Below are 20,232 nucleotides of genomic sequence, written 5' to 3' on the forward strand. Positions count from 1 at the left end.
GCCCTGATGGAGGCCCTGGAGCTGCCAACTCATATCTTAATGATTGGCATGTCCAAGTGCATTCATTGTGGCAGAACTTTCCTCAGAAAACCATTAAAAACTTCATTGATAGTATGCCAATGCTGCAAGTGTGTGGATTTGTGCACATGGAGCTCATACGTCACACTGTGACGCAATCACCAGGAGAGTGTCGATACTGCTGGAACGGCGCCAGCATCGGAAGTGAGTATAAGTGTTGTAGTTATAAACGGGGGAAACATACGGATTGAGAAGGGGTTGTCTCGAGTAGTAGTTGATAACCCCTTTAAAGAGGGCCTGTCACCAGATTAGAAGCCAGTTTTCTCTGTTATTTTGTTCTCACTGCGCCGCTGATATTCAATTGATTTATTTATTTAAATCTGTAATATGGTTTCACAGATATTTGGCTCTTTATTTTTATGGTTTTTACCAAGTGGGTGTGCAGCTCACAGGATTTTCTGGGGGTGTGACCTTAAGCTTTTCTGCAATATTACCCTGTGAGACATTTCCCCTTGCTAAAGGCCCACATCTGTGGAACCTAATAGCGGATTTGTAAAAAAAAAAAAACGGAATACTAAGAAGAGCAATGGAGCTAAAAATAAGGATAAAAAATTGGCCACTTAGACATTGTGAAAGGTCCTCTTTAAAGAAGGAGATGGGGAAATGGCATTGTGTATCTGCCACCAAGCTGCTTTTTACCCATGTCATCACAATGCCAACACATGATTCATGTCTGAATTCTTAGGGTTGGATTCTATTATTCTTTTGGCTGGACTATAGCTATTATTCTTATGGATGGACTTTGGCTGTTATTCTTATGGATGGACTATAGTTACTGTATTATTCTTATGGGTGGACTATGGCTATTATTCTTATGGCTGGATTATGGTTATTATTCTTATGGATGGACTATGGTTATTACTCTTATGGGTAGACTATGGCTATAATTCTGATGGGCGGACTATGGCTATTATTCTTATGGATGGACTAGGACTATTATTCTTAGGGGTGCATGTCAAGGATCACAGCCGGGGGGTGGCGCAGATCCCACCGATGCCACCAAATTGTCAAAAATCACAGCCAGAGGGGGAAGGGTCACGTCGATCCTCTCCGCTGTTATCTTTTTATCACGATTAGCCCACTGCTGCACCCTATCATCATATCAATTACGCAATTGACCGAGGATTAACATAGGAGGCTGCGGCTGTTTCCACTGCTAGGCCGATTATTGGGGAACTCACAGTGAGTGTATTGTATATACTGTATACAACCGATTCCAACGTATGGAATATATAAATACCTCGGAACGGTTACTGCCAACTTCACAATAACCCAAGAGAGATTATTAGCTGTCACCACCAATCATTTTACAGACCGATTGGACACTCGTTACCGGTAGCGTAGGGCTTCAGGGTGTGGCATACAGAGCAAAAGGAACAGAACTATTACATTTTATATTTAATCCAGAAAGATAGGCAGTGTTTGTAAAAATCTACAAAATATTTTTACAAAGGGGACAAAACAATACAATATATACAATGACATAAAATAGAAAGGGATAACAAAAGAAACATACTAACCCTGATGTCACGGATATGGCTCAGAGCTTAGCAGAGGGAGGCGCTCCAGGAAAACTGACAGAACCTACAGCGAACTGTGCCTCCAAGTACAGACAATTGATCTAGACCCAGATACTGCTTTTTATTAGCTCCTAAGTTATGCCCACATACTTCCCTTTGATGACCTCATGTGGGGTGTATTTGTGGGATACTCTCAGCCCTTCAGGATTTTCTGAAATCCCTAACTTACGAGATATCTTCACCTCTGAAGATCACAGGCGTTCGATATTGATGTCATATTTTTTTTATCACGATTTTACCTTTACATAGAGACCACAGATGACTCGGTTCCCACCATCTGTCAGCCCGTTATTTAATTGGAGAGATTCTAGTGGCCCTACAGTGATGTGAGTTAATGCATCATGTCTGTCCGTCCGTTATGATGCTGAAAATCTATATCTCGTAAATTTTGGATCAATACAGAACCCAATATTCCTATCTGGACAATGGAGACACCACGGTTGGAGAGATTCTTTCATCATAGGAGCTTCTGCCTGAGAGAGCATACTTCTCCTCTGGTAAACACCTGTCATTTATTTATCTGGCTCCCAGAGAACACTGTGTGATTACCTGTACACCACAGGGAGTCTCAGCCTCATAGAGATCATAGTCTTATCTCTTTTCATGTTTCCCCTATGTTAAGTGGTTTCTCTGTTTCTAGACCCAATTAATCCCAGATGTTCCATGTGCAATTCTACTTCAAAAGGGTTTGAGTGTCAGTTCTTTCTCCTCCTGGAGATAACTTATGGATTTAAATTTTTGTATGACAGTGCACTATGGCTAATAATCATATGAGTGCTCTGCAGCTTTTACTGTTATTGGAATATGCTGGCCGAGGGTTGTTTCCATGTCCCCAGATATTACAGAAAAAAGGGGGATCCTTGCATACTGCCCCTTGTCATTGCAGGCCAGGACCCGACAAAGTAGAGATGAATGGGGGAGAGCAGAGTGCAAAAATAATCTTTTTTTTTTTACTGAACGAACTAGTGAAACGTATATACATAAGATAGCAGGCACAACACTTAGAGAATACATCTTCTGTGCAATCCAGAGGCAGGAACTTCACAGTTACACATGGTGGCACATTTTTTCCATTACATGTTGCACTAAAGAAACAGATCACAATTTGAGCCTCTATCTTCCCTTGTAGAGGCTGCATGCACCGAGGTGTGTCGTTATGACCCTTCACGACTATTCTCAAATTTCAATTCATGTGGGCCACATACCCCTTGGAATGTAACTGCATCTTTGTACCTGTTCAATTTCCCTTAGGAGAACACGTGTCCCAGCCTGCCCATCTTCTCTATAACCTTCAGGTCTGGCTACATTTCCACGTATTAGCTAGGATAGATGATGCTTGCTGTAGGCCCCCACTTGCCTTACGATTCTTCTGCCACTTGCTTCTTGTTCACCCTGGAACGTGCTATCCAAGTATGGGCTCCCTTCTTCACACACAACACCCTTTTCTGATGCAGGTCTGCTGTACCATATGTCCTTCTCTTTTTAGTACTTTCCACTAACTGTCTAACAAACAGGAAACTGAATTTCCCATGCCTGCCTAATTCCTGACTTCATGGGCTGGCCCCAAAACTAACCCTATCCGCTGCTTAACAAAGTGCTGCAGGTCAACAAATAAAAAACAACATTGAAAACATGGCAATGCATTAAATCACTATAGGATCTTCAAGAAGGGGTGTTGACAACTTCACTCCTTTACACACTCATCTAAATGACCCTTTGTGATACCATCATTTGGTTTAGCTACAGTCAAATTATCCAAGTACAAGGTGCACTTTGTATGACTGATCAATATGTAACCATCTTCTACAGAGTATTTACAGGGCAAAGTACATACAGAACTCAGCATTGATCTGCACTATAGTATTCCCAATACAGAATTTGCTGAGAGTTATAGTGTAGCTCTCCAACAGTAATGAATCTAGCTTAGAAATGGCTGAAGCGGAAGCAATGACAACTTTGCTGAATTATGATACGGATACAGTTTAATCAGCATGTTGATCAAATCCATTCACCATAAAACCTGTATACATTTTTTAAAATTTGTTTAAACAGCTGCAAGACTTCTTGTGGGGGCGTCAGGATCGCATGTAGGAGCATAATTTGTATGTTTTATTGTGAAAGAACTTACTGTAAATTTCATTGTGAAGAAAATGTTTGGAATGTACACAGATATATCACTGCATTCCTGATATAGGTGTGGCTTCCAAGTATTTCAACCATTGGTAAATAGACATGAGTGTGATAAAGTGTCTCGCTTTTCTGAAACAACTTATCTTTGTTTAAAGGTTACTTTGGCTTGTTAGAGTCCAAAGGAGGTTATCTCCTTATTACAGTATATACCATGCTACAGCATTTGAATGTCATAGCAGGCGGTCACTCATGCAGTGCCCCCATTTTGGATAACTGAATGTGTACCAAATAACACTATTTACCACTTCGGCTTAGCTCATTCCCAGTATGTCTACTTCTGGAACAGGGCTTTCCTAATGGGACAACTTCATATACAACATATGATGTGATGTACAGAGTACATCATATGCCATCTCCCTGACTCTGATGCCGGTTTGCAAGCCAAGCCAGTGTGGCGCCCCTGAGGGTTCAGTCGCCACAGGGGTACTGCACCTCAGTAGAGGTGTGGTATCTCCTCTTCCATGTAAGGATGGAGCACTTCTCAGGACCCTACTTCACCATTCAACACTACACCACTCCTGTCCTGTAGGGGGCCTAAATGCACCAGGGTGCTGCCCCGGCCCAGTATATAGGAGATGGGGGGAACCAAAGATAGGGGGAACCATGTAGTGGGTGAGGGTGGAGGACACACTTTAAAGGTACACTTACCAATTCATATTTAACCAACGGCCATCTTAGGTTCATGGTCTTTGATTGTGATCTTCATCACTGAACGTGGCTTTCTGTTAGAACCTGCAGCTGATTGGAGATACACGGTCCTCGTGCTCTGGCCTTGAGACGAGGAGCGGGTCTGAGTTAACCGCTGTCTCTACCCGGTCAAGGTCCCTACCTAAGAAGGCCTGGAGGGGAGTAGAGGAGAAAAGCTCCACAGGCAAAAGGAACCCTGGGGGATACGGACGGAGCGGCATACGCCACCTGTATTTCTTCACTCTGGCCAGGCCAGAGGGACTCCTGCTGCAAGAGGGGTGACCGGCCCCCGATATCTGACTGTGTACTTCACATCACTGTTGGAAAGTCCGGCGGCTTAGTGAATCCCAGAGGGGGACACAAGCGGAAGGAGAAGGAGAAAGTGAGGGAAAAGGAGAGGAACACACCAACGGGGTCTAGACAGGTGCTCTTGATCTATCTGGAAAGTGCTGCTTCCCCTTCCTGGTGGCCGCAGCACGCCGCGAGGAGCAGAGGGAAGCTTTGCGGCTAAAGTTCATCTTAATGTGAGTAAAAACCCTGGATGACTTCACACCCCGCTTCAGCCTGTTATTTACTGCGCGGCACTGCACCCACCATCCTTCCTCACACTGCCCTGAGGCCCGCTCCGCCTGCGGGGAGCCGTCCCATCATAGCTGTCAGCAACACCGGCCTCAGTGGACTGAAACAGCGCTGGTGTCCATCACCGGAAACCATAGGTGGCGTAGTCGAAATACCACTCAACCCTGAAAGCCCATTACATCTTTTATGTGACCGCCCTGGGCACGGAACGGGTCTAGGCCACGACTGCATCCCCCCAACATCTGACCCGGCTCCGAGTAACCCCACTTCCCAGGGTGAGGGCTGAGAGCGTCACACCAGCATCTCTGCTAGATGATGAATGCTGATTTAATCAGCCATCATCTGCCTCGAAAAGCTGAGGGTAGAGAGGCGCTCCGCCTGCGGCTGTTAACTTGTAAAATGCCGCTGTCAATCTGTGAAAACAGCATTGACAGCGTGCCAGCAGGGGGCCGGCCTTTCTGCCACGATGGCCAGGAGTTTACTGAAGACCCCTGTGTCTGTCATGATAGTACTCCTGTGAAAGCCAGCTTGTGGCTGACGTTCATAGGAGACCGTGATTTTTGCTATATACAGCAATACTGTGACATTGCTGTATATAACACAAGTGATCAGATGACCGCAGGTTCAAGTCCTCTCAGGGGACTAACAAAAATAGTGAAAAGTAAAACAAATGTATGAAAAAAAATATATATATAAAAGTTCAAATCACTACCCTTTCACCCATTAAAAATTAAATAAAAAAATACACATACTTGGTATCGCTGCGTTCGTAAAAGTCTGATCTATAATAATATGAAATAAAAGAATCTGATTGGTAAATGGCGTAATGAGAAGCAAAATCAAAATTGCCAGAATTCTGGGGTTTTTTTGCCTCCGCAACAACACAAAAAAATTTAATAAGAGGTGATCAAAATATCGTATCTACCCCAAAATATTTTCGATGAAAACATTGGCTTGAGGCGCAAAAAGCAAGCTCACACAGCTCCGTATTCCAAAAATTTAAAATTTTACGGCTCTCAGTAAATGGCATCACAAGCTAATTTTTTTTTTTTTTACAAATTTCTGATTTTTTTTCACTACTTTAATAAAACAAAAACTATGCATGTCTGGTATCTCCGTAATCGCACTAACCAGTAGAATCATATTGCCAGTTAATTTTTACCATAAGATGAATACTGTACATTAAAAAAACAAAAAACAATTAAAGAATTGCGCCTTTTTTGCTATTTCGTCTCACTTGGAATTTTTTCCCTACTTTCAGTACATCACATCATAAAATGGATGGTGTCATTCAAAAGTACAACTTATCCTGCAAAAAACAAGCCCTCACAAGCTATGTCAACAGAAAAATAAAAAAATTATGGCTCTGAGCATGGGGGGGGGGGGAACATAAGCGCAAAAATGAAAAATCGACTGGTCTTTAAGGCGTTAAGCCACCCATAGACATCATAATTGTTCAGTAAATCCTGGTGGCAATCCAAAATTCTTTCAGGGTCACCAAAACCTCTCCCAAGATCTGCTATTGATTGGAGTTGTGCCATTCATTTCTATTTGTTCTCCCTGCCTCCACTCTATTATATTGTGCATTCAGCTCAGCCTGTATTTGCATCTTAATGACGTTATCAATTATTATGACACTTATGGCATGCTCCAATATTTTATTGTACAATAAAGCAGTAAAAACAGTGGCCTATAGCTGACCACTGGACTACACAATGTGCCTGGCTTTAATAGCACATCCTTAAAACTCAAAACTTAAAGAGAAAAAAAAACTGTTTTCTATGTCAGTCTCCACACTCTTAAAAGGTTACATTCTCAGTGTTTTGAATTTTCTGAAAAAATTCACTAATATACAGTGCTCAGCATAAATGAGTACGCTCCAGCATATTTGTTAGAAAACCCTTAGTTTCTTTTCAGAAACAACATTTTCTATGGAATATCATACTACAAAATACTCCCACAAATGTGGGTCTTTGATTGCAAAAAGGATTTGGTATTTTGCACACCCCAAAAATGTAATTTTCCTATTAAATTTATTCAAGACCATGTTGCAAAGATGAGTACACCACAATGAAAGTCTTAGGAGCATAGCTAAAGTTTAGACTACAAAATTCTAATTAACAAGAATTCAATCGCAGGTAAGTCTAATTATTCATTATACAGGTGTCCTGGAGACTGTTGGCTATAAAAAGGGCATTACTTAAAAAAAAAACCTTCCCATTTCATCCTGTCAGCAATGGCACCACACAGAAGAGAAATGTCACAAGATTTTAGAAAGAAAATAATTTCTTTACACAAGAAAGGTGAAGATTACAAGAAGATCAACAAAGCTTTATTCATCAGTCAGCATAATGTAGCAAAGTGGTACAAAAGTTTAACAAAGATAAAACTGCTATCATCTCACAGAGATGTCTAGGCCGACCATGGAAGTTAACACATAAACAGGAATGTCTTCTGATAAGAAGGGTTGAAGAAAATCAATATGCAAGTTTACTTCTCTTAGCTAAAGAAGTAGAATGCCAAACCGGGGCGAGTGTTTCCCGTGACACAGTACGGGGTACACAGCAAGGAATGACATGTAAAGGTGTTGTCCACAAAAGAAACGTCACCTAAAGCTCACAAAAAAGCCTGCCTACAATTTGCCATGGCCCATGCTGAAAGATATGAAGACTACTGGGACTCTTTTCTCTGGGCTGAAGAGACCAAGCTAAATGTTTTTGGAACTGATGGCTTCAAAACTGGATGGCGTCACAAAGGTGAGGAGTATAAAGAAAAAGGCATGGTGCCTACAGTGAAACATGGTGATGGCAGGGTCCTTATGTGGGGCTGCATGAGTGCTCCTGGTAATAGGGAGCTACATTTCATTGATGGTATCATGAATTCACACATGTGCTGCTCTATATTGAACGAGAAGATGCTACCATCACTCCGTGCCCTTGGTAGACATGTACTTTTCCAACACGAAAATGATCCAAAACATACATCTGAAGCCACTGTTGCATTTCTGAAGAACTGGATGAAACTGAAAGTGATTCAGTGGCCAAGTATGTCTTCTGTTCTGAACTCAATCGAATACCTATGGGGAATTCTGACACTGCTTCCAATAACCATACCTAAATAAGGCTTTGTAGCCCAATAAGAAAAACACGAACAGACCGGTGTTGGGTGAACGAATGGCCACAGCTTTATTTATTTTATTGAATATCATAAAAAAACACTTTAAACTTCAACTTTATTTTATCCTGTAATTTTAACCAAAACCTTGCCAGGCCGAGTCACTGCACGAGGCAATGAGAATGTAAAACACCAAAAAAAAAACGCCAGCTGTGACAAAATTTTCCTGTAACCAAAATAAGGGGAGGGAGGGTAGGTGATTATCCAAGCGATGAGGTACAGTGAGCCATGTACTGTACATGCCTTCTTATACCCCTTTGACACTCTCTCTAACCCTTCTTCTCCAATCCAGTGTCCTGCACATCCAAAGGACCTCAAGTATTTTGAAGTAACCTTTCCAGTCTTTTGCTTTATGTTACATGCACGCTGCTAGATTCAGATAGGGCGAGACAGATTTTGTAATGAATGTTTTGGTATTAACCTTACATATTATGTGTTACAAAATGTTCTATGGATCTCAGTCTTTTCATAATGTGGGAAATTGTTTTTGTGATCATTGAGATATTGATCAAAATCTTACTTTTCAAAACGGGTGTACTCATTTATACTGGCCAACACTGTTCAGCCAGAGACAGCGTAGGGGCAATTTAACTCATTAACATATTGCCTGTTGGCAAATAGAACCCCCAACTAAAGCTCTATAAAACTTAACTTTTAATAATTAAATCCTTATTATAGTAGTAATTTATATTAAAATTCCAATATAGGCGCAGGTAGTGAGGACTATCAGGATTATTCAATTGGCATAACTGTGTATCCAATAGCCATCCTATCTATTTCCATTATCATATGCTTGTGGCCGCGGACCACTTATTGCACTATTCCCTACCTGTCCTATTGTAAACTAAAATTATAGCCTCCCCGACATGTTTCGCCTAACCGGCGTCATCAGCGTCATGTTAATGAGTACTCATTTATACTGAGCACTGTATGTTATGTTCTTCAGGTGACCAGTTCTTGCTTTTCCGCAAGCAAAATCAGGTCTAAAAAGGCTATGGCCCTCACCTCGGTGGCATCTTGTAGACCATAGGTTAGTTTATTTTTTTGCTAATTGCTTTCAAAGCATTAAAGGGATTTTAAAGGGTATGTCTCTCACAATCCAAAACTGTAAACATGAGCCCCTCCCTGTCACATGAAAAAATACTATTAACCTGCACATATGGGGTTAATCTGCAGGTTAATAGTGTTTTCAACCTGCCCAGTGCCCACATATAGACCCCCACTGTCAGGAGCAAATTATCTTTATTCCTCCCGGTAACATTCCAGTTTCAGTCATGGGGGCAACGTCGTGACAGTTTCAGTCACCCCTCTTTGTATAGAGAGTGGTGGCTGTAACTGAACCCCCTGCACTGACTGACAGCCGACTCTGCATTAGGGTCAACTGTCAGTTAGTGCCGGGGTCGCAGTTACAGCTGCTGATCTCTATACATAAAGTGGTAACTCAACACGCACCAGCGCTGCCTCCATGACTGAAACCCGAACTCTACTGGGAGGAATAAAGTTTATTTCCTCCCAGCAGTGCTGGTCTACGTGTGGGCGACAGACAGGTTAAAAACGCTATTAACCTGCAGATTAACCCTATATGTGCAGGTTAATAGCATTTTTTCATGTTACAGGTTCCCTTTAAAAGCGGATTTTTAGGGATAGTTCATCAGTGTATACATTTGGAAAACTCCTTTGACTTGAGATTATGGCAACATTTTCCAGCAAATTAAAAAGAAGATAAACAGAAAAAAACAGTTGGATATTAAACAAGGAAAACTACTTTAATACACCTTAAATCAATTTTCAATCGATCTGAAGGTATTAGAAAATCCGTCAACATTAAAATGTAAATTGCCATATGATCAGAGATATGATTTCTGTATGGATTTTTTATTTCAGAAGTATTTGCAGTCAGCTACCAACAATACAGAAAATTACCACCGCACACACAGATTTAGCACAGATTGCTTTTGGTATTAGATAATAATAATACTTAGGCAGCACTTTTCTCCCAAGGGATTCAAAGAGCTTTTCAAGCAAATCCACTGAATAAATTGTTGAGTTAAAGATTCAGTCAATATGATGAAATGAAATTAATTGCTGCCAAATGCCTGAGTGAACAGATGTGTTTTGAGTTGGTTGCTGAATACCTCCGCTGAGGGTGTCTCTTGGGTTGCACAGAAAAGAGGGTCCTACAGAACAGAAGGTGCAGAAGGCACCAATTTATAAGTTCAATTTTTACAAGTTATAAACATGCGGTGGCTCAGTGGTTACCTGTTCTCTTGCAGCTCAAGAGTCCTGAACAGAGGTGTAGCTAGGGGTTTGGTTCAGGGGGGCAAAACTTCTGAGTGGGCCCCTAACCATGTAACCCTGATTACAGCTATGGTGGCGCACCCAGACAGTGGATGTAGGAGAACCTCAGCAGATGACCGCAATGTTACTAAAAGAAATCTCCATACAAAGACCAACACTGATATTACATATAAGAGATTACAGTACAGTTATAGATGGTAACTTACAGCTGGTGGAGTGCTATGACTGCTCACATTTCAGGCACCGTTATCCCCAATCTGCACAAACTCTTTATCCTGCTGATACCCCAATACTGAGCTGCCATATGTGTCCCTATTACTGCACCTACTGTGTGCCCTCTAATTTTTCTCCGACTGGAACCCTAGATTCCCCTTTCCTTGCATTCATAAAGTATATGGCCCTACTGTACCCCACTCCTCAACTGCCCTGGAAAAATATAGTGACCCCACAAAGTATGATCCCCCAGCTGTGACCCCCACACAGCCCTTTATGCAGTATAATGGGCCTAAATACAATATAATGGCCCCCCACCTCTCCACACTGTATAATGGCCCCCACACAGCATGATGAACCCCATACAGACCTTCACACTGTATAATTGCTTGCATATAGTTTAAAGGCCCCCGCATAGTCCTTCATACAGTATAATGCACCCCATAGCCCATACAGTATAATGCACCCCCATATAGTATAATGCACACCATATAGTATAATGCATCCCATAGCCCATTCAGTATAATGCACCTGCATAGCCCATTCAGTATAATGCAACCCCATAGTCCATACAGTATATTGTACTCCCATAGCCCATTCAGTATAATGCACCCAATAGCCCATTCAGTATAATGCACCGCCATATAGTATAATACACCCCATAGCCCATTCAGTATAATGCACCCCCATATAGACAATGAACAACCACATAATCCTTTAAAAATTATTTATTTAATAAATTTATATTAAAAATACATACATGTATAAATAAAAAAACATGATTACAGAAAAGACAGACTCAGGGATATATAATAAGTACCCAATAAATACATATAACAGCAACTCAAAAATATACATAAATTTATTTACAGTGGATATAAATTAGAGTGCTAAATTAGATGCATTAAATATGATCAAATAAATACATAGGAAGGAATAAATACCATATAAATACCATATAGCTAGGCCCCACCACCTCCAACGCCGTTTCGCCGGATGGCTTTCTCAAGGAGTGTATAATCATAATAATTTATTTATATCCACTGTGATTTAATTTATGTATATTTTTGAGTTGCTGTTATATGTATTTATTGCACTATGCACTTTAATACATAGTTAGGATTTGTCATTAATACTGCCTTTTCTATTGATCTATGCCCCACAGCAAATTAATTATTGGGTACTTATTATATATCCCTGAGTCTGTCTTTTCTGTAATCAAGTTTTTTGATTTACACATGTATGTATTTTTAATATAAATTTATTAAATGAATAATTTTTAAAGTATTATGTGGTTGTTCATTGTTTATCTGAGTGGGTCTTGTATCTAAGATTAATGAATAACCCATTATAAATATACTATACTATTTCTAGATAGTTGTGCACCCCCATATAGTACAATGCACCCCATAGCCCATTCAGTATAATGTGCCCTCATAGCCCATACAATATAATGCACTCCCACAGCCCATACAGTATAATGCACCTCCATAGCCCATTCAGTATAATGCACCTCATAGCCCATTCAGTATAACGCACCCCCATAGCCCATTCAGTATAATGCACCCCCATAGCCCTTACAGTATAATGCACTCCCATAGCCCATACAGTATAATGCACCCGCATAGCCCATTCAGTATAATTTATCCCCATAGCCCATTCGGTATAATGCACCCCCATAGCCCCCATACAGTATAATGTACTCCCATAGCCCATACAGTATAATGCACCCGCATAGCCCATTCAGTATAATGCACCACCCATATAGTACAATGCACCCCATATAGTATAATGCATCCCATAGCCCATTCAGTATAAAGCACCCGCATAGCCCATTCAGTATAATGTATCCCCATAGCCCATTCAGTATAATGCATCCCCATGGCCTGTACAGTATAATGTACTCCCATAGCCCATAGCCCATTCAGTATAATGCACCCCCATATAGTATAATGCACCTCATAGCCCATTCAGTATAATGCACCCCCAAATAGTATAATGCACCACCATATAGTATAATTCATCCCATAGCCCATACAGTATAATGCACCCCCATAGCGCATACAGTATAATGCACCCCATAGCCCATTCAGTATAATGCACCCCAAATAGTATAATGCACCACATCACCCATACAGTATAATGCACCCCATATAGTATAATGCAGCCCCTAGCCCATTCAGTATAATGCACACCATAGCCCATTCAGTATAATGCACCCCCATAGCCCATTCAGTATAATCCACCCCCATAGCCCATACAGTATAATGCACCCGCATAGCCCATTCAGTGTAATGTATCCCCATTGCCCATTCAGTATAATGTATCCCCATAGCCCATTCAGTATAATGCACCCCCATAGCCCATACAGTATAATGTACTCCCATACCCATACAGTATAATGCACCCCCATATAGTATAATGCACCCCATAGCTCATACAGTATAATGTACCCCCATATAGTATAATGCAGCCCATAGCCCATACACTAGAATGCACCCCCATTCAGTATAATGCACCACCCATATAGTATAATGCACCCCCATATAGTATAATGCACCCTATTCAGTATAATGCACACCCATATAGTATATTGCACCCCCATTCAGTATAATGCACCACCCATATAGTATAATGCACCCCCATATAGTATAATGCACCCCATTCAGTATAATGCCCCCCATATAGTGTAATGCACCCCATTCAGTATAATGCACCCCCATTCAGTATACTGCACCCCCATATAGTATTATGCACCCCCATTCTGTAAAATTCACCCCATTCAATATCAAGCCCCTCCATTCAGTATAATTCAGCCCCATTGTCCTCAATACAGTTTAATGGCCACCACAATGTTTTAAAAAAATAATAAAATACAATACTCACTCACCTCATTCCTCACTAATCCGGTATCCACAGCTTGTGTTCTAAGCGTCGCACATCTCAGAGGACACCACTTAGTGATCTCATTGCGCTAAGAAATCAGAGGAAGAATGATGGGGGGAGGAAGCGTCAGCTGACGCTCCCTCCTCCATCGCTTTCAACTGTATCAGTAAAATGCCGATTCAGTTGAACTTGTGGGGGAGCCCCCCAGCTGACAGTCCCGTAGCGGCAGTGGAGGGAGATCGTGCCTCCCTGCTCTGCTGCAGAGTTTAACTTTATCGGTGCACGCTGATACAGTAAAATGTAGCGTAGCTCCCAGTGGGCCCCTCAGAACGCGGGGTCCACGGCGGCCGCACCCTCTGCCCCCCAGTAGCTACACTACTGGTCCTGAAACAAACTAGAACATCTCTGAAGAGTTTATATGGTTTCTCTGGGCTTTCAATGGTTTCTTACAGGTACTAAATTGTAATAGGCAAATTGTCATTGAATCAAATTTCTACAAAATGGCCCCTATTTTTAATATCTGATATATGCATTTAAAGTAGTTTCCTGCAAACAAAGTTCATTTTAATCAATAGATCTTGGAATAAAAATAATTTCCACAATTGGATGTGTTCATTTTTTTTCCTGATGCTGATATAATCTTATAAATGTGCCACTGCTATGTACTGTGTAATGGCTGTGTCTGACGGTGTAGGAACATGGTCTGATCATATCACAGCTCCTGGGCAGAGGAAGAATCACAAGAGTATACAGACAGGACCGCCAATGCTTGCAAATGATTATACGTGTGAAGTAAAACATTTCTTAAAAACAGACAGTGAAATCTTTTACCTTATAGAAAGCAGCAGCTGCGATCCCATGCTGTCCTGTCTGCATCCTCTCTTTTGTTTCCTCTGCCCAGGAGCTGTGGTATGATCAGACCATGTTCCTGAATGGTCAGACACAGCCATTATACAGGACATAGCAGGGACACATTTACAGTGGGTACAGAAATTATTCAGACCCCTTTACATTTTTCACTCTTTGTTTCAGTGCAGCCATTTAGTAAATTCTAAAAAGTTCATTTTTTTCTCATTAATGTACACTCTGCACCCCATCTTGACTGAAAAAAAGCAGAAATGTAGAAATTTTTGCCAATTTATTAAAAAAGAAAAACTGAAATATCACATGGTCATAAGTATTCAGACCCTTTGCTCAGACACTCATATTTAAGTCACATGCTGTCCATTTCCTTGTGATCCTCCTTGAGATGGTTCTACTCCTTCATTGCAGTCCAGCTGTGTTTAATTAAACTGATAGGACTTGAATTGGAAATGCACACACCTGTCTATATAAGACCTCACAGCTCACAGTGCATATCGGACCAAATGAGAATCATGAGATCAAAGGAACTGCCCAATGAGCTCAAAGACAGAATTGTGGCAAGGCACAGATCTGGCCAAGGTTACAAAAGAATTTCTGCATTACTCCAGGTTCCTAAGAGCACAGTGGCCTCCATAATCCTTAAATGGAAGAAGTTTGAGACCACCAGAAGTCTTCCTAGACCCGGCTGTCCAGCCAAACTGAGCAATCGTCAGAGAAGAGCCTTGGTGAGAGAGGTAAATAAGAACCCCAAGATCACTGTGGCTGAGCTCCAGAGATGCAGTAGGGAGATGGGAGAAAGTTCCACAAAGTCAACTATCACTGCAGCCATCCACCAGTCTGGCCTTTATGGCATAGTGGCCCGATGGAAGCCTCTCCTCAGTGCAAGACATATGACAGCCCTCATAGAGTTTGCTCAAAAACACATGAAGGACTCCCAGACTATGAGAAATAAGGTGATAATTCTAAGCGGTATGTGTGGAGAAAACCAGGCACTGCTTATCACCTGCCCAATACAATCCCAACAGTGAAACATGGTGGTGGCAGCATCATGCTATGGAGATGTTTTTCAGCTGCAGGGGTAGGACGACTGGTTGCAATTGAATGAAACATGAATGCTGCCAAGTACAGAGATATCCTGGATGAAAACCTCTTCCAGAGTGCTCTGGACCTCAGAATTGGCCATAGGTTCACCTTCCAACAAGAGAATGACCCTAAGCACACAGCTAAAATAACAAAGGAGTGGCTTCAGAACAACTCTGTGACCATTCTTGACTGGCCCAGCCAGAGCCCTGACCTAAACCCAATTGAGCATCTCTGGAGAGACCTGAAAATGTCTGTCCACCAACGTTCACCATCCAACCTGACGGAACAAGAGAGGATCTGCAAGGAAGAATGGCAGAGGATCCCCAAATCCAGCTGTGAAAAACTTGTTGCATCATTCCCAAGAAGACTCATGGCTGTACTAGATCAAAAGGATGCATCTACTCAATACTGAGCAAAGGGTCTGAATAGTTATGACCATGTGATATTTCAGTTTTTCTTTTTTTGAAAATTTGCAAAAATTTCTACATTTCTGTTTTTTTCAGTCAAGATGGGGTGCAGAGAATTTACCAAATGGCTGCATTGAAACAAAGAGTAAAAAATTTAAAGGGGTCTGAAAACTTTCCGTACCCACTGTATAAGATTAGCTCAGCACAGAAACATTTTTTTTAACACATCCAATTGTGACATTTTTTTTCCAAGATCTATTGATTAAAACGTACTTTGCTTGTGGGACAACCTGTTTAAGTAGAGTCAAATTACAGATATTGTATAGTGAATTAGCCAAGAGCCCACAACACCAAGTTTCTTAGATACTTTTTGAAACAAGACATGCAGGAAAATGCTAACTAGAAGAATTTGGTGTTGGGGAATACATCTGGTAATGCTCATTTCTTGGTTGAAAAAAAGATCAGGTGTATAATAATCCAAAATTCTTCCCTCAACATGAGACATTGAAACAGTAAGAAGCTCATGCATATTAATTTCTGACAGATCAGTAGAAATTAGCAGGACACTATAAGGCTATGTGCACACGATGCGTTTTTTATGCGGTAAATCCACACGGAATAGGCCCCAAAAACGCATTGCAAACCTCATACCAGTATTTTCTATGGGATTTTACAAGATCTGTGCACATGATCAGAATTTTTCCTTACAGAATTTAATGTGCATTAAAAAAGCAGCATGTCCATTCTTGTTGCGTTTTTGCCTGTGTTTTTCCTATACTATGCATTGGAAAAAACGCATGGCAAATCCTCAGGCAAAAACGCATGAAAGCGCATCAAAAACGCTATGGAATTTCCACAGCGTTTTTGCTGCCAGGAGGTGCAGAACCTTGTAGAAACGCTGCAGAAATTTCTGCAAGCAAATACTGATCGTGTGCACATAGCCTTACAGGTGGGGGGAAGCACCAGCGGTAATACCCCCAAATATTAAATTGTGAGATCTACTGTAGTCAAAATATGTTTATTTATTTTACTTACATAGTATTGTCATATTCCCCAGCATTATCTAAATTCCTGATGTCTACGGAGTATATTGATGAGAAGAAATGTACTTTATGTATGCCAGGTATATTTCCAGTTGTTCTGGAGATTTATGAGACCACCAAAGCCACTACTGGGTGACAGTGTGATTGGTCCTTTTTAATATCAGCCTTGATATAGGATGGGGCTACTGTTAGAGTAGAGTGTGATTTGTCCTGGTTATTATAGGCCCTGTGGATAAGATGCAGTCACTGTTGGGGAAGAGTATAAGTGGTCCTTTTTATTATCTGTCTTGTGGCTATAGGATGACACTACTGTTGCAGAGAAATAGGAGTTGTCCTTTACATTATCAGCCCTGTAGATAGGATAAGGCCACTGTTGGATTAGAGTATAAGTTTCATTTTTTATTACTGGCCCCTTGGCCACTGTTGAAATAGAGTATGAGTAGTCCTTTTTATTATCGGCTCTATGGATTGGATGAGGCCACTGATGGAGGAGAGTATGAGTAGTTCTTTTTATTATCGGCTCTGTGGATCGGATGAGGCCACTGTTGGAGTAGAGCATGAGCAGTTCTTTTTATTATCGGCTTTTATTATCGGCCCTATGTATAGGATAATGCCACTGTTGGGGTAGATTATAAATGTTCCTTTTTATTATTGACCTTGTGGACCAGATGAGGGCTCTGTTGGAGTAGAGTATGAGTGGTCTTTTTTATTTTTAGCCTTGTGGATTGGATGAGGCCACTGTTGGAGTACAGTATAAATGATTTTTTTTTATTATTGGTCTTGTGGAAGGATGAGGCCTCTGCTGGTGTAGAGTATGAGTAGTTTTTTTTTATTATTGGCCCGATGGCTAGGATAAGGCCACTGTTGGAGTTGAGTGTAAATGTTACTTTTTTTTATTTATTGTTTTTAATATTTGCCTTGTGGAAAAGATGAGGCCACTGTTGGAGCAGAGTATGAGTAGTTCTTTTTATTATCGGTCCTCTGGATAGGTTGAGGAATCTGTTGCAGTACAGTATAAATGTTCCTTTTTATTATTGACCTTGTGGACCAGATGAGTCCTCTGTTAGAGTAGAGTATGAGTGGTCTTTTTTATTATTGGCCTTGTGGATAGGATGAGGCCAATGTTGGAGTAGAGTATAAATGATCCTTTTTATTATTGGCATTGTGGACCAGATGAGTCCTCTGTTGGAGTAGAGTATGAGTGGTCTTTTTTTATTATTGGTCATGTGGATAGGATGAGACCAATGTTGGAGTAGAGTATAAATGATCCTTTTTATTATTGGACTTGTGGAAAGGATAAGGCTACAGTTAGAGTAGAGTACTGTATAGATGATCATCTTTATTATTGGCCTTGTGGATAGGATATGTAAAAATAGAAGTTGCAGGGGAGATCCAAAAGTAAAAGAAAATTAAGTTTATTCACAAAGTAGTTAAAATATACGGCAGCAACACCACCAGCTAGTGTGAATACCAACGCATTTCGACCACCTAAGGGGTCTTACTCATCAGCCATGAGTAAGACCCCTTTAGGTGGTGGAAACGCATTGGTAAAATAAATAATTGATTTTTTTTATTATTGGTCTTGTGGAAGGATGAGGCCTCTGCTGGTGTAGAGTATGAGTATTTTTTTTTTATTATCGGCCCGATGGATAGGATAAGGCCACTGTTGGAGTAGAGTATGAGTAATCCTTTTTATTATCGGCCTTATGGAAAGGGTGAGGCCACTGTTGGAGTAGAGTATAAATTATCTTTTTTATTATTGGCCTTGGGGAAAGGCTGAGGCTACGGTTGGAGTAGAGTATAAATGATTCTTTTTATTATTGGCCTTGTGGACCGGATGAGGGCTATGTTGGTGAAGAATATGAGTTGTTCTTTTTATTATCTGCCCTATGGACAGGAAATGGACACTGTTAAAGTAGAGTATAAATGATCCCTTTTATTATCGACCCTGTGGATAGGATGAGGCCTCTATTTGTGTAGAGTATGAATTATCTTTTTTATTATCGGCCTTGTGGAAAAGATGAGTCCTTGGTTGGAGAAGAGTATAAATGATCCTTTTTATTATTGGCCCTATGGATAGAATGAGGCCTCTGTTGGAGTAGAGTATAAATGATCCTCTTTATTATCGGCCTCTTGGAAAGAATGAGGCCACTGTTAGAGTAGAGTATACGGGTACTTTTTATTATCGGCCCTGAGGATAGGATAAGGCCACTGTTGGAGAGGAGTATAAATTATTCTTTTTATTATATTTATTATTGGCCTTGTGGATAGGATGAGGCCTCTGTTAAGAGTACAGTATGAGTAGTCCTTTTTATTATCGGCCCCGTGGATAAGATGAGGCCACTGAGTAGAGCATAAATGATCCTTTTTATTATTGGCCTTGTGGATAGGATAAGGCCGCTGTTGGAATAGAGCATGATGGACCCCACACACAGCCTGATGGACCCTACACAAACCTTCACACTGTATAATTGCTTGCATATAGTTTAAGGGCCCCCACAAAGTACTTCATACAGCATAATGCACCCCATAGTCCATACAGCATAATGAACCCCATAGTCCGTACAGCATAATTTACCCCACAGCCAGTACAGCATAATGCACCCCATAGTTAATACAGCATAATGCACACCATAGTTAATACAGCATAATGCACCCCACAGTCCTTCCAACATAATGCACCTCACAGTCCGTACAGCATAATGCCCTCCACGGCCCATACAGCATAATGCACTCCACAGTCCATACAGCATAATGCACCCCATAGTCGGTACAGCATAATGCACCCCACAGCCTGTACAGCATAATGAACCCCACAACCCATACAGTATAATGCATCCCCATAGTCCATACAGTATAATGCACCCCCATAGTCCACACAGTATAATACACCCCATAGCCCATAAAGTATAATGCACCCCCATAGCACATACAGCATAATGCCCCCCATAGTCCATACAGTATAATGCACCACATAGCCCATGCAGTATAATGCACCCCGATAGCCCATACAGTATAATGCACCCCCATATAGTATAATGCACCCCCATAGTCCATACAGTATAATGCACCCCCATATAGTATAATGCACCCCATATAGTATAATAACCCCCCATAGTCCATACAGTATAATTCACCCCCATAGTCCTC

This window comes from Phyllobates terribilis, unplaced genomic scaffold (assembly GCF_046119375.1).
Source record: "Phyllobates terribilis strain yellow unplaced genomic scaffold, ASM4611937v1 Scaffold_5__5_contigs__length_657084704, whole genome shotgun sequence".
Taxonomy (NCBI): Eukaryota; Metazoa; Chordata; class Amphibia; order Anura; family Dendrobatidae; genus Phyllobates; species Phyllobates terribilis.